Raw genomic sequence first — 11,220 nt, 5'->3', positions numbered from 1 at the left:
TCAATAATACCTTAGTTTATGTCACTTAACCTCTTTCAGCCTAGGTTTCCTCAGTCTCAGTTTATTGTAAAATAGGGCTAATAATAGCACCTAACCTCGAAGGATTATTTTAAAGATCAACCAAGATAGCACATGTGAACCACTTTGCAAACATTAATGTGCTATATAAATGTTAACTCTTATTAATGTGTCCACATTATAAATAAAGCAGGAGCTCATCACTCTGAGAAGAGGACTCACAAAATATCACATAAAAATAACTCCCTTTTGATGTCTAAGGATAATGTTTGTCAGTATCTCCCTGAGTAAGAAATATCCTGTCAGATGGCTCTCTTCTCTCTCTTCTCCTGAACTCCAAACTCTGGGCAGGTGTTTTTCATTAAATTCCATCTGCACAGTTCAGTTTAGCCATGCTTAGGGAAGCTTACAAATTGTTGCTCAAGGTTACACAGCCAGTTATTTCTGGGTGTGGTGCTAAGTATCTGAGCCCGGATTTGATCCCCAGGTCATCCCGACACTGGGGCCGGTGCTCTTACTCGCTGTGCTACCTGGCCGCCCCAAGGTATTTTTTTCCAATTTCAAAGGTCTATGTTACCATTGTACCTAGAATCTCTCTCTCTCTCTCTCTCTCTCTCTCTCTCTCTCTCTCTCTCTCTCTCTCTCTCTCTCTCTCTCTCCCTCTCTGTATATGTATATATATATGTATATGTATATATGTTCCTAGCTTTTCTGCCTCTTTGCTTGTGCCATTCTCCCCATTTGGAACGAACTTTCTTGACTTGTCCATTTCCATCTTTTCAAATCCAATTGAGTCTTAAAGGGCCAGCTCAAATATGACCCCTTTTATAATGTCCAAAGTAGTAGTTTTCCATCTACATTCCCAGCTATATTGCCACAAATTCTGGTATCCTGTCTGGTCCCAGAGGAAACTACTCTGTTAGTGGTAAAGCAGCTTGACTGGCCCCATCTGGCAGCCACAGTCCAGCAGCTGAAGAGCCTTTCCAACCTAGTCCAGCAGCAGCCAAACTCAGTGAGGAGCCAGAGCTATAGATGAGTGCCTGCTTGATTCAGCCCAGCAGTGGATTTATCCATCCAGCTGGGACATCATGCCCTATGAGGAGCAAGCCTAGCTAAGATGCAGTCCATCCTGTGGAAACATGCCCTCTGAGCAACTAGCCAAGGTGAGCAGCAGAGCAAATCATCCATGCCAGATGCAGCAACCTTCCTGAGAACACTCTGGAGAAAGAAAGGACACTGAGATCCTGCAGTTTGGGAGTTATGAATTAGCTTGGCCAAGGGTACCTCACTATCATCGCACTTTAATGCGCCATACTACTGCTGTTCCTATTTATTCTCCTCCCCACAGATTATGTGTTTATGGGAGAGAATGCCCATCATGTTGGGGGAAATGTTTTATAACTACCAAACATTTGTAATGTTCTTGTTATGCTATTTGAATAAATGTCTTTGCTAAATAACTGATGCAACTGGTTGATTACAAAGAGAAAACACACTAGTCAGGGCTCATGTGCTGTTGTTAAAAAGATAATCATCCCTATATTTATCCCTAGAAAGTGGTAGAAAATACCCCTGTGACATAGCAATCTTCCAGTATGAGTGGGGATGGGCTAGTCAACTCCTCAAGGAGGGATGCATTATATCATTATCATGAAATCTCACATTTATCATATTGGGTATTAAACATATGTACCTTTGATGAATAGTCTATTTTTTTTTCAAGTCTAGCCTTGATTATAGCCCATAGGTTTTCAATGGGGTTTAACTCAAACAAGGGACACTGAAGTATATTTATCTTTATCTTCTGTATATGTGACATGGTACAGAGTCACTGTTACTACCATCTCCATATGGGGATTTCTGAAATTTGGGAACAATTTTGCTTCTTAGAGTATCAATATATTTAATAGACTTTATCATTCCCTCAGAGAGGAAAAAGACTTCTAGGCTTCCTGGAAGTAAAAAAAAATTCCTCAAACAAAATTTTTGGGTGAGTATTTTACAGTCTGATAAGTATGCCCAAACCTAAAAGATTCACCTGCATGGGACTTCTAGCAATGGTTTCAATATAGCTTTGAATGAAAAATTCAAGTTTCATCAGCAAAAATTACCCTTTTCTACTCTTCAGTCTTTATGTTATTTTGTCCATAACAAGCACAAAAGTATTTTTGTTTTGCTTTTTGGAGGGGGAAGACAGGGTAATTGGGGTTAAGTGACTTACCCAAGGTCACACGGCTAGTAAGTGTTAAGTATCTGAGGCTGGATTTGAACCCAGGTCCTCCTGACTCCAGGGCTGGTGCTTTATTCACTGCACCACCTAGCTGCCCCCAAGTATTTTTTCTTTAATACCAAAAGTTAGCAACTATTTTTTTTTAAAGATCTATTTGCTATTATTTAAATTTCAAAATGTTATGCTACAGAAAAATAAATAACAGCTTCTACATCTTCCAGGTTCCTCTGAAGGGCTTTGCTTGGGTTCCCCCTCCTCCACCAAGAATAATTAAGCTGTTTTGCAGTAATAGTTTTTGAGTTCTTGTTCTTTTTAGGTTTTGATTGTACTTTCATGTTTCAGTTTAACTTATCTCATTGTGGGCTTGAATAATCCTTGAAACACTTGACTTCCCCATACTAATTGCTACTGCAATATCTCTAATAGACATTGAAGTATACTCTTTAAGAGCTACCACCTTTGTGTGTTTCCTTAGTGTGAAATCCATTCTTAGCCACAGAATTTAAAACAAAACAAGAGAGCAATGAAATACATTTCCATAAATTCTGACACTTGACTGACAGAACTATATAAAGGAAGAAAAACTAGCACAATCTGGTTTCATCTGATCAAGGTCAGACTTCCTGGGAAGGAAATTTCAAATGCAAAGCATCAAGTGCAAAGCCTTGCATTGGTAGAAGCACATTACGACTTCTTGTCATAAAATGAAACCATATTAAAATTACTTATTGCCCCATGTAATTTGCACAACACTTGAATAAATGCTTTGCACTGATTGACTATGTTCAGAGAGATATCACTAGAAGGTTATCCCTCAGGTGATAAAACCTTTAGCCAATCAGCTTATGAAGACTATTTATTAAAGTGTGAAAGATTATAATTTGAGTTGGTGGAGGGCGTGCCTAAACCTGGGAAATAATAGTTCTTTTGAAATATTAAAGATGTGATTTTTTAAAGTGCATTTAACTGTCCAGAAACATAGATTTTAAAAAGTATATCATGGGATCATGGATTTAAAGGTGCAAGGGGCCTTTGAGTTGACTGAGATCAACCATTTCCTCTTGCCTATTAGAAACTAAGGTCTAGATAGATTAAGTAGCTTGTCTGAGGTTATATAGACAATAAATGTCAGAGCTAGGCTTTTAATCTAGGTCCTCTGATTCTATATGCAGCATTCTTCCTAATGTATCCATACAGTACGATTAGGTAGTTTTCAAGGATAATCACCCACAGAGTTACCCATAGAGTCCTGAAAATAGTAGCAACCATCACACCCAATTGTCTGGTGTGAGTGGAGCTATTCCATTTTCTTCCTGCACAGTGACTGCACAAGAAAACTAACCCTTGTTGTTTTTTGTATATTCAAATGTTTCTTTTGTTTTTTAATGATTAACAATCACATAAGTGAATGCTTCAAACCACTATAATAATAAGAGTAATGGAAATTAAGACATCTCTGGGATTTTGTCTTACAACCACGAGATTAATAAAAATAAAAGAAGAAAATAGTATATGTTGGAGGGATTATGGGAAGACAGTCACAATAAAGAGGTATAAATTACTTCAGTTCCTTGGGAAAACAATTTGGCATTATACTGCAAAAGTCACTAAACCATATATTCTATTTGTTCCAATAAGACTACTTCTAGGAATATACCTTAAGGCTGTCAAAGAAAAGGGAAAATATCTCATTTATACCAAAATCTTTGTAGCAACACTTCCTGTGTTAGCAAAGAACTGGAAGCAGCATGTGTGCCAACAGTTTGAAGAATTATAGAACAAAATGTGATTTAGATCAGAGGGCCCAGAGTCAGGAAGACCTGAGTTCAAATTCAGACTCCAACACTTACTAGCTGTGTGGGCAAATTGCTTAACCCTATTGGCCTCGGTTTCTTCATCTGTAAAATGAGCTGGAGAAAGAAATGGCAGCCACTCCAGTATCTTTGCCAAGGAAACCCCAAATGGGATCACAAAGAGTCAGACAGAACTGAACAACCACAACAACTCAATGGAGAGCTAAGAGACTATAAAAAGCATACTTTACTAGAGACGGCCAATGTGTTGCTTTGTGTGCTTAGCTAAGCTTTGTTGCAATGGAAGATTTTCATGGTGGCGGTGAGTCACTGGGAAGTGACAGCAATGTTAAAGAAAAAAGTGCATCAATAATACATTTAATTATTTATAGAAAAAAAGGAAAGTGCAGTAATATGATTTAATAACATCCAGCTACTTGTCTCTGGAGAAATAAGAGGTTTTACTTATCTCAGGAGATAATATAGTCTGTCCTTGCTGAATATAATCCAAAGAGTATGGGTTTTCACAGTGTCAGAATCTGCTCCCCTTTATCCTTCTCTCTGAAGCATTAAAGATTTCCTTGCCTTTGGCTTTAGCCATGTGAAGGTGTCTGGGCCAAAGAAACAGGAAATCATCCAAGTGATGTAAGGATTAAAGTGGATCCAGGATTTCAACTCCCTGACTACTTGTTACAGAAATCAGATTATATGCCTCAAGAATTAGAGAAAAATAGAAACAAGCAAAAAAATGCCACAGTCCATGACTCTACACATAACTCCCAATATTTTCCCATTAAAAAGCTCGGTATGAGTCAGCAATGTGGTGTGGCAGCTGAGCAAGGTAATAAGATCTTGGGCTACATGAAGAGGGCTGTTACTGACCAGAATAAGAGGGTGATGGTTCCCCTGTGTGCTCAACACTGGTCAGATCACATCTGGAATGGTGTGTTCACTTCTAGCCCCACAGTTTGAGAAGTGTCCAGAGAAGGGCATCCAGGAAGGCAAAGGGCCTTTACTTTGTGTCCTTGTCAAAGGACCTGGGGACTTGTAGCTTGACAAAAGGATACTCAAAAGGGCCGTGAAGGTTGTTTTCAAGTACTTGAAAGGTTATCTTGTGGAAGATGGGTTAGTCTTGCTCTATTTGGGCCCTGAGGGTAGCACAGGGAGCAATGGGGAGAGGCTGCCAAGAGGCAAACTGAGGTTTGATGTAAAGAGAAACTTCCTAACCATTGGAAACATCTGAAAGTGGAATGGGCTGTCTAGGGAGGTGCTGAAATCCTCCTGATTCAAGGACTTCAAGCAGAGACTGGGTGACCATTTCTGGGTATGGGTTTGACTGCATGGACACTGAAGTTTCTTCCAACTCTGTGATATGTGAAATGAATAAATTAAAAGGGTTAGTGGGGAAAAATCCACCCTCCCCCATAATCTACAGGCATTACTTTCAGCTCATCAATAGGACCTGCTTGTTCTCCCCAGGACCAATTGTTGTTCTGTCATTAACTGTTAGAAGATGCAAAACTGCTGGATTTATATTCTTTACACAGCCAACATTTTGCATCCTGGAGCCAAAGGTTTGTCTGTTGCAAGTGAATGTACTGATCTTTCACCAAATCTCCACCATGATCTTGCTCCCTCACCACTATCAAAGGCTCTCTACTGTGCATGTTTTACAATTCTTAAGCATTTAATACAGTTGATCACTCTTTCATCCTGGATAGTTTTGCTGAGCATGGGTTTATCAAGTCTTTGTTCCTAATAATTACTTCTCAACTGCTGCTTTCTTATTCCTCTGTCCTCAAGATTGTGTCTTGGGCCTTCTGGTCTGTTGACTATAGACACACTTTCCCTTTATGATTATCTACCTTCACAATTTCTTCTATCACCAACGCCCAGATCTCTCTCTTACTCAACCAGTCAGTTTTATAATTCCGTGAGTAATCTGTAGTTCTAAGTGAGTGCTCAGCCTAAAGGTGGCCCTCAGTTTGTTTTATAAACTTGTAAGCTTAAAACCCATTCTGGGGATGAAAAGTGCCACATGCTGCTCACTTTTCCTTGGAGAAGTGGAGGAAAGCATGCTGGATTTAGAGTCAAAAGACCTGGGTTGGAATTTCTGCTCTGCCTCTTGTGAGCTGTGTGACCTTGGAGGAGTCACTCAATATCTCTGAGCCCCAGTTTCCTATTTACAAGATGGAATGCATGTAGGTAGACGTTTCCAATAGAGTGTAAACTTCTTGAGTTCAGGCACTGTTTCTTTTGGGTCTTTGTATCTTAGCACAGTGCCTGGCACATATTAGATACTTGCTGACCTCCCTTTGCCTGCAATCATGAACCATGATCAAATTAATTAACTCTGAAGCTGTTTGGTGTCAAAGTATTCCCTTGTGGGATGAGTGCCCCTCATTGCTCCCCTATGTGTGCTGCCTTCCCCATTAGAACACAACAACTGTCTCTGCTACTTTATTTGTATCTCTAATGCTTAGCATTATGCTTGACAAATAGTAGGCACTTAATAAGTTCCTCACTCTTTCATTCTTGTTGGATTGTATGAGATTGTGTCTTCTATAATTGTCAGAACATCTCAAAATATCTTAACACATTTTCAGGCTCAACATGGCTAAAACATAACCTATCCCCCTCTTTATCTCCCTCTGTAGCCTTTCTAATGACCATGGGCCTATAGAAAACACATCTTACATGCAATGGAGAGAGATCTGATTTTAGAGTTAGAGGACCTGGCTTCAAATCCCCACATTGGTGCTTAATACCTCTGTCATACTGGGTAAATCACTTAACTTCTCTGGGACTGAATTTCTCTTCAGACTGTGCCCTGCACTTTCTCTGCTACGCCCCCCAGATTTCTTTATCCTGGAAATTCACTTCAGTCCTGGAATTCACACTTTGGAAGTGCCCCTCCCCTCACCCCTCTGATTGAATAGCTCCTCTGAGAACCTCCGTTTAAGGAAAGTAACCAGGATAGTCATGCTTTAGTCTTCTCCAGGCTGCCTTCTGGCACACAGATAACTCCTGCCTCCATTCTAGCTCCCTTTTATGGGTTGTCTTACCCCTTTAGAAGGTAAGCTCCCTGAAGGTAGGCTTTCTCTTTCTTTCTGCTTGTGTTTCCAGTGCTTAGCACAATGTTTATCACATAGTTAGTGCTCAATAAATACTGACTAACCAGCTTAGTTCTTTATCTGATGGTTGGTTGGTTGGTTGCTTATAGTTCTTTGTTCTTGAAGAGGACTGAAATGAGGGTGTTGGACCAGATGTCCTCTTAGATACCTTTCAGTCATAAATCTATAATCATATAATCCATGTGTTGATTCTCAATTCAGCCATTTCCTTTCCTTTCACCTTTTCCTAGATTAATCGGTCTAGAGATGGAAGGGACTTGCCATCTAGTCCAACAAATGCAGAAATGGAGGCCCATGCAGGTTAAGTGACTTGCCCAAGCTCACTCTAGTAGGTAGTAAGTCAAAAGTGGGATTTGAACCCAAGTCCACTGACTCCAAAACTATATCTCTTTCCGTTGTACCATGATAGTGCCTAAGCTTAATATGAACTTCTTTTCTCTTGCTTAACATACTTTGTTTCTCCTGCCATTTAAGTCAAAGCTGAAATCTCTCCTCCTCCAGGAAACTTTTCATGATTTATTAAATTACTTCCTTAGCTCTATCTACCCTGTCTAGACTCAGAGTTGGCAAGATTCTACCCTTAGATAGTTTCCAAATCATACTATTATTGTTTGTTTAATTTGATCACAGTCTATTAAAATGAGCATACAAAACCAGTGTTTGCTCTCCAACCCTGAAAAAACTTTGCTCTCCACCTTAAATTACACATGCATGTGAAGTACAATTTTTTTTTTTTAAGCAATCGGGGTTAAGTAACTTGCTCAAGGTTACATGGCCAGTTATGTGAAGTACAATTTTTAAAGCTAAGCATAGCTTTGCTGCTGTTGTTGAGTTGTTTCAGTCATATCTGACTCTTTGTGACCCCATTTGGGGTTTTCTTGGTGAAGATACTGGAGTGTTTTGTCATTTCCTTCTCCAGCTCGTTTTACAGATGAAGAAACTGAAGTAATGGGGTTAAGTGACTTTCCCAGGGTCACACAATTAATAAGTGTCTCTGGCCAGATTTGAACTTAGGAAGAAAATTCTTTCTGACTCCAGTCCCAGCACTCTATCCACTGGGCCACCTAGTTGCCCAAGTAAAGCTTACATACAATAGTTATTTTATTTTTCTGTATTATGCATAATTACGGAATGAGGAAGACATGGGTTTGAATCTTGCCTATGATAAGTATTAGTTGTATGACCCTATATGACTAAATTACTACCTCCATATACTACTTCAAAAAACTCTCTAAGATTCATCATAGGCAGATTGCTGTCTGCACCAGTGGAAGGAGTCCTTATAGCAGCAGTTCCTTACATTCCACTGAGGAGTCATAAGCCCTTTGAGTATTTGACTCTACAGTGACACTGTTTTAGATGAAAATTTGAGTTTGGCTACATCATACTTTGTCATTAGAAACTTCATTTTCAGAGGGAGAAATAGTATACGAGGCAAGTGCATAGATTCTGGGAAATCAAAAAGAAAGTACAAGAATTACACAAGAATATAACATAGCACCTGCTAAATTGTGTCACACATTTCTGAAAACATGAAATAGAGTAGAGGGAAGGGATTTACTTGGTGAATTTATACTTAGGAAGAGTGGCTTCTGTGTCTGAGAAGAATCTGATCACAACTAGACAAATGAGCAGTATTTAGGAATAAATCGTTTGTGGCAATTTTTCACTGGAAGACTTGGGAGGAGAACCTTCAGTTCTTCCTCTTCTGACTAGTTAATCTGAGGAGGAACTTCTGATATGGAAATTCTCTTCCCTAATGCAAGTTGACAATTGACTATAATATATATTCTGTCAATATATATTCATATATAATAATACATATATCTATATATAATATAATAAGGGCAGCTAAGTGACACAGTGGATAGAGTGGTGGGCCTGGAGTCAAGAAGACTCCTCTTCCTGACTTCAAATCTGGCCTCTGATACTTACTAGCTATGTGACCCTGGGCAAGTCACTTAACCCTGTTGGCCTCAGTTTCCTCATCTGTAAAAAAAAGCTGGAGAAGGAAATGGCAAACCACTCTAGTAAATTTTCTGAGAAAACCTTGAATGGTTTTCAAGAGTCAGAAATAACTGAACAACAACAAATAGTCATATAGAATTGCTTGGCGCACTGAGAGATCTAGTGATTTTCCCAAGGTAATGGAGCCATTATGTGTCAAAGATAAGATTTTAATCCAGATTTTCTTGACTCCAAGGGCATCCCTCTGACTATCATGCCACACTGCCTTTTGTGCATGGTTCTATCATGACCAATAAATTCTGAGGTAATTCCACTGCTTTGCTGTAATATAACCATAGTCACCAACTCACAACCACAATTATCTGTCTGTTTCTCATAAAACTCTCTGACTTGTCCTCAATAGCAGAGATAATAACAGCTTTGTAGAATCAGTTTCATTAATTAGATCTTTAAAGTTCTGTGTTTTCAGTCCCATTTCACTTTATATGCCTTATAGGTTTGGCAAATTCTTATGTAGCAGTCCTGCTATTCATGTTTGGTCTTCCTGACATTCTTACATTTTTACAAGGTGATATTAATAAAATGTTGAGAAAATAACAGTAGCTCAAAATGATATAATGCTTCAGGTTTTAAAAACTATTTTCCTTGAGTTTTATGAGATAGGTAGTCCACCAGTCAGTCAACTAGCTTTTCTTAAGCACCTACCATATGCTAAGTACTGGGGAATACAATGATGGGAAAAAGAGAGTCCTTTAAGGTAGTACAAGCTTTATTATTCCCATTTTATAAAAGAGGAAAGAAAGGATGATTTAAATTAACTTAATTTCTGCTAATAGAGATTAAATTACTTGTATAGGGCTATTCATCTAGTTACTTCCAAACCTTGGTCTTTTGAATCCAGGAATTACAAGGATCTTTTCAGGAAATTTGCTCCCTCTTAATTTTTTATATCTCTATCTATCTATCTATCTATCTATCTATCTATCTATCTATCTATCTATCTATCTATCATCTATCTATCTATCTGTCTGTCTTTAATTTATATTAATTAATTAATTTATTTATATTTATTATTATTAAATAATATATTAATTTAATTTATTATATATATCCATTAAAGTATTCTGCCTCATTTTGGTGTGAAGGTGACCTTCAGTTATGCCATGGGAACATACCTTCAGGTTGGAGAGGTTTCCAGTACAAGCCAGTTATAAACCATCATCCGAGAACTAGCCTAGCTAAATTAGCTCATTGACTCAAGGTTAATGAATGTTTCTGGCTACAACAATGCATCAAACCGTATACAAATGTATAAAGGGGCTGCTATTTGTAGAGGGGGTATTCACACCGATATAGAATTTAAGATCCTTGAGGTCAGGGATTATTCATTCATTCATTTATGTCATTATGCCTTTGGCACCTAATAAAGTGCCTTGAATATACATGATAGGCACTTAATAATTATCAACTGATTAATCAGTGATATCATTATTTCTTTTCTTCTTTTACAATAGATAACTACATCAATTTTATTTTTCTACTTCCATATCTTATGTGTTATGGTTACACAGTGACCTTTAAAAGATGCTAGTATTCTTTTTTTTTTTTTAAGCAATTGGGGTTAAGTAACTTGCTCAAGGTTACACGGCCAGTTATTTCTGGGTGTGGTGCTAAGTATCAGAGCCGGGATTCGATTCCAGGTCATCCCCATTCTGGGGCTGGTGCTCTTACTCACTGTGCTACCTGGCCACCCCTGATACTAGTATTCTTATAACAATTAAAGGATTAATGTAGGCAGTGAATATTGATAATTCAACTTTTAAATTTTGTGTAAGAGAAAAATGAATTAAAATGTTGAAAGGAGTTATATGTAAATTGTAAGTGAAAGGATCCAGTTGGCATTTGAGCTGTTGGTTCAGATGTGAGTTGTATTTTTATTAGGTTTGATTTCAATTGTTTTTTTGCCACTTTTTAAAAAGGAGCTCTTTATATCTCTTTCTCTCAGTCCCAATCAAAAGAATACCTTGGCCAACCTGAGATATCTGTTTTTTCTGCCTCAATTAAAAAAAAACTATTT

Source organism: Petaurus breviceps, unplaced genomic scaffold, assembly GCF_028583685.1.
Source record: "Petaurus breviceps papuanus isolate PSGF00001 unplaced genomic scaffold, PetGlider_PUasm1.0 151, whole genome shotgun sequence".
NCBI classification, from domain to species: Eukaryota; Metazoa; Chordata; class Mammalia; order Diprotodontia; family Petauridae; genus Petaurus; species Petaurus breviceps.
The sequence above is the reverse complement of the archived record's forward strand: the minus strand, read 5'-3'. Positions refer to the sequence as shown.